Source organism: Triticum aestivum, chromosome 7A (assembly GCF_018294505.1).
Source record: "Triticum aestivum cultivar Chinese Spring chromosome 7A, IWGSC CS RefSeq v2.1, whole genome shotgun sequence".
NCBI lineage: Eukaryota > Viridiplantae > Streptophyta > Magnoliopsida > Poales > Poaceae > Triticum > Triticum aestivum.
In genome coordinates, this window is record NC_057812.1 from 656458794 (window position 1) to 656464209 (window position 5416).

General features: G+C 50.1%; 1 pseudogene; it reads left to right on the forward strand.

Annotated features, from left to right (window-relative positions):
* The first annotated feature begins 516 nt into the window (after window positions 1-516).
* Window positions 517-2951, forward strand: LOC123153665 (G-type lectin S-receptor-like serine/threonine-protein kinase At2g19130; annotated as a pseudogene).
* Window positions 2952-5416: the final 2465 nt, after the last annotated feature.

Here is a 5416-nt window from a genome sequence, read left to right on the forward strand (position 1 = left end):
GCTCTGAGAAAAAAACCAATGCTTAAAAAGACTATTTTTGACAATAATTTTGGAGCGCTGACTTTGTTACCTTTTCCCCAGACCTTCATGAATGTGATTTCATCACTAAAATTTGCATGCGGACAGAAAACTAAGCAATGTTTATTGAAAAAAATCAGAATTTCTTGAGTTTTTTATTAATATTTTTGGATTTTACAGTTTATGTAGGAGCATTTAGATTCGAACGACACTTTCGCCCATCAGTCCTTGTATGTGCGTCAGCATGGCAGACTCGCAGTCTCGCGCCAAAACCTCTGAGTGCTCATGCCGCGGACTAATTCAAAGCCCATCACTCCTTTTTTGACAGACAGATGCACGAGCAGCAGAACATAAAATATAAAATATACATGCCGGAATCATCACGCATGTGTCGCTCGCGAGATGATTTTTCTTGCGAACATTCACCTGCCTGTATATTTGACTGCACCCCCTGATAATTCACCACTCACCAGCAACCGGAAGCGCTCCACCATCGCCATGTCACAGATCACTGCCACTTTCATGGCCCTTGCCTTGTGCTTCGCCCCTGCAGTGGGTGCAGCGGCGACTCTCTCGGCGCGGCGTCCGCTACGGGGCAAGGACACGCTGGTCTCGGCACAGGGCAAGTTCGAGCTCGGTCTCTTCACCCCTGCTGGTAGCTCCGGCGACAGGCTCTACCTCGGGATCTGGTACAAGAACATCCCCGACCAGACCATCATCTGGGTGGGCAACCGCGTGAGTCCCCTGTCTTCTCTCGCCTTCGCTGAGCTTCGTGTGTCCGCTGAAGACGGCAACCTCGAACTCGTCGGTCCAACCGGCGCCTCCGCCGCGCCGGTCGTTGTGTGGTCTTCAAACCTGCCGTCTCCCTTGTCGCCAGGCTCAAACAACACGGCGGAGATCCGCGACAACGGCAACCTGGTCCTTGTCGACGGCGGCAACTCCTCCAACGTGCTGTGGCAGAGCTTCGACCACCCGACGGACACGCAGGTGCCCGAAGCGTGGGTCGGGGAAAACAAGCTCACCGGCGAGTACCAGGTGCTGACGTCGTGGCGGAACGCCCAAGACCCCGCACCGGGGATGTTCAGCGACACAGTGGACCCCAACGGCACCAGCGAGATCTTCTTCATGTGGAACCGGTCCCGTGTGTACATGCGGACCGGCGTCTGGAACGGGCGCGTCTTCGCGAGGATGCCAGAGGCGACGAAAAACACCATCTACAACACGACATATGTCGAGACCCCGGCGTACCGGCGCGTCATCAACGAGCTCTACGACAATGCAACCATAACGCGCATCGTGCATGATCTCACCGGCCAGTCGAAAATGTACATCTGGATGCCCACGAGCCAGAACTGGCAAATCTTGTGGACTGGTCCCATGTTGCAGTGCGCCGTGTACGCGCTTTGCGGCGCGTTCGGCGTTTGCGATCAGGGAGGCAAGCTGCCTTGCCATTGTCCACCCGGGTTTGCTCCAGTGTCGGAGGCAGACTGGATGCTCAGCGATTGGAGCAGTGGTTGCCGCCGGCGCTCGCCGCTCACTTGCGCGCACAACGGATCGACGACGGACGGGTTCCTGACACTGCCAGACGTGAAGCTCCCCGATGACTCGCTCGCCGTGGGCGCTGCCCAGAGCAAAGTAGAGTGTGAATCAGCTTGCCTAAAGAGCTGCTCTTGCCAAGCCTACACCTTCTCTATCGGGGAGTGCACTGTCTGGCACGGAGAGCTCCGCAACCTTCAGCAGCTCTACATGGACTCCGACAACCCCTGGTCAGACCTGCACCTCCGGCTTTCAGAAAGAGGATTGCAAGATCTCCGTAGTGTAGACAAGAAGAAAATGGGAAGAAAGTTATGGCTTGTCCTTGGCATCATATTGGCTGGTGTTGCAGCAGTGGGCGCGTTGGTTATACTAGCATGGAGGATTGTTCTTGCCCGGAGGAGGAGACTGGTCAGTATGGCAAATGAGAATGTATTCTCCTTGGCCGTGTACAGCTACGGCGACCTCCGTGCCGCCACCAAGAACTTCTCGGAGCGTCTGGGCCGCGGAAGCTTCGGCTCGGTGTACCGCGGGGTCCTGAAGCAGCATAAGGGAGACAATTCAATTAGAGTCCAAGTAGCAGTGAAGAAGCTTGAAAGTTTTGGGCGGCAGGGTGACAAGCAGTTCCGGAATCCGGACGGAGGTGAGCACGTTGGGCTGCATCCAGCATGTAAACCTTGTCCGGCTCCTCGGGTTCTACTCATCGGGTGATGAGAAGATGCTCGTCTACGAGTACATGCCCAGAGGCTCCCTCGACGGCCTCCTCTTCCGTGACGACACGTGCCTGAGCTGGTGCGATCATGCTTGGCGTCGCGAGAGGGCTGGCCTACCTGCACCACGGCTGCCGCGAGTGCATCATACACTGCGACGTCAAGCCGGAAAACATCCTGCTGGACGAGGACATGTCCCCGAAGATCGCCGACTTTGGGATGGCGAAGCTGATGGGGAGGGACTTCAGCCGCGCGCTGACGACGATGCGGGGTACCGTCGGGTACCTCGCGCCAGAGTGGATCTCTGGGCAGTCAATCAGCATCAAGGCAGACGTGTACAGTTTCGGCATGGTGCTCTTCGAGCTCATCTCAGGACGACGTAACTCCAATGGGTACAGCGAGGTGGAGGTGGCAGGGACTGGTGGGAGCGAGTCCTTGACCTTCTTCCCAGTGTGGGCCGCTGGAAAGGTTTTGGAAGGCGAGGTCGGCGCCGTGGCTGACCCGCGGCTGCGCTGCGAGGTGATGTCGGAGGAGCTGGAGCGGGCGTGTAGAGTGGCGTGCTGGTGCATCCAAGACGAGGAGGAGCAGCGCCCGACCATGGCGCAGGTCGTGCAGGCGCTGGAAGGTGCCGTTCACATCCAAGTGCCGCCGGTGCCACGAACCCTGCAGCACCTTGTCACCCTCACGTAGTTCTCACGCCGCGGGAACCTTTTGACTAACGAACAAGATTGTACGGGCTTACACATCAAGTGCCGACCGAAATTACTAGTTTGGACTTTCGAGGCTCCATGGTTTAATAAGATCTTTTTTCCAATTATTTAAAGAGAGCCGCCTCTACAATTTTATATAACAAAAACCACAGCGAAAATACCAAATGGAGACCGAGAGCTCCATGGAGGTCTTAATTTGAAAACTTCAAAAAAAAATCAGTTTCATAAAATTCTGAAAAATAAACATATACCTAGAGACATAATATACATGTGTGTGAATTTTCAGGTCAAATGCGTTAAAATGAGAGCCACTCAAAAAAGATAAATCTATGACTTTTTAGCATATATAATATTCATCCTCAAAGTCCAAGATTTTTTTGGTGTGCTCGCAATTCAAGGTATTTCATTCTGAAATTTTACACAAATACACATTACATTCTTGTATACATGGGTATATTTTTCAGATTTTCTTAAAATGAAAAGTTTGAATTTGGAAATTTAAAAACTAAAGGCCTCTATAGAGCTTGGTCTCCAAACTGCCCTACTCAAACCACAATGTCTTACGAACTCTACCAGCAGAAAATAAAGCATGACAGATAAGCTAGGCACCCTAGGGCGAACTGGTGAACCTCATTATATTTGGGCACCCACACGAGTCGAACCCTAACGCATGAGAATGAGTAGAGTTATAACTTGTTCTCACAATTTGGAATTTCTCTTACAATAGTGAAGGGCGAGATGGTGATGGAGATGAAAGGACTATAACTAAAAAGATCTCCAAAGGTTCTTCAAATCTCCTCCTTTCTGTTGTGAACGTGGTGGCAGCGGCTAGGGTTCTGCTCCTCTCCTGGTGCCTTCACGAAAGTGTCTTGTATAAACGGGTTGGAGCTGCTGGCACCTCATACAACCGCTCATGCGAGCGTTGGCGGTCGAATGGAAGGTCGTCTTTTGCTCTGGCGTGCATGATGACTTGGCTCTCCACCTGGAAGTTGTTCCATTTGACTTGATTTTCAGTAATCCTCCTTGGTTTCCTTCCATAAATGGTATTTTGTGCAAACACTAGAAACATTGATTTTCTTCTCTTTTGAAGGATTAGCGTTAGAAATAACTGTGATGTGGCAAAGATCTGATGAAAACCAAATAAGAATCACTAGAAAATGATCACAAATTCTCGAGCTATCACTCTGCGCCACCTCTCAAGTGCCATCTTCCTCTCGGCGCTTGAATCCCACCCGTCGACTGACCACCATCACAACCACGTCCACCCATTGGCCGGGCTTAGCACTCTCCCAACAGTTTGTGGGCTAGTTGTTGCCGGTCATGAAGTGTGACCATTGCCTCCGGCTGATGTTGCGCCTCATTTCAAGCATGCCAAAACATCCCGGATTGGTGTTCTACATGTATGAAAATGACAGAGTGAGTGCCATGTTGTACATTTATTCTTAGGATTCATCGCAATTTAAAACTTATTGTTTTTTCAAAATTTTATGTAGGAAGGATGCAAGCTTTGGTATTGGAAGAAGAGTACAATGATCTATTCATAGCGAGGAATTTCCTAGATGTTCATGCACTACATGCTAAAGATGAGATCAGTCCAAATTGAGGAACGGAGAAGAAAGAAATGTGCAAGCTTGGGAAGCCAATAGTTAGAAGCAACAATGTAGGCAACGAAGGCATAGAGAAAAGATTAATTGGGCTAGTAGCAGCAGTTAGGGAAGTGGTGTTTTCATCGAAGTGTGTAATTTTTTTAGTAGTTTCTTTGGATCAGTTCTCTTAGCAAAGAACTGGCGAAGTATGTGACCAAGATGTAATTTGATAAAATAATTTAGTAGTGAAGTTTATCTCGGTGGCCCAAATTTAAACAAATTTGGCAAAAAGAAATAAGTACTCCGTTAAATTTTGGAGATCGGTTAGAAATGACACTTGTTTAGAGGAGCAAATATACTTCTCTAAAGGATACTCCACAATATCTTCTAAATTACAGGAGATTTGTTAAAGTTGCCCTAAGCACGCACTACTAGAGAAAACCTTATACACAGAAATTTAGCAGTAGCACTGGGCAAGAAGAGGCGCTACTGCTAATTAGCAGTAGTGCGGGCAATAAACAGGCGCTACTGCTACCAACTTAGCAGTAGGGCGGCTCGGTAGAACCACGCTACTACTAAAATTGACCGACCGTTCCCGCCATGCTAGGTTTAGCAATAGCGCGCCCACGTTGACCGCGCTACTGCTAATTAAATAGTAGTAGCACACTTTTTTTGCAGGTCGCTACTGCTAATTTTGAACCTGGCCACATGGCGGGCCCTGCTTAGCAGTAGCACCTATGCCAGAAGCGCGCTACTACTATCTTATTAGCAGTAGCGCGTTTTACGCCCAGCGCTACTGCCAAACCACAGTCATACCACCTTTTTTCTCCCCCTCCCCCCCATCCTCTCCTCCTTCACT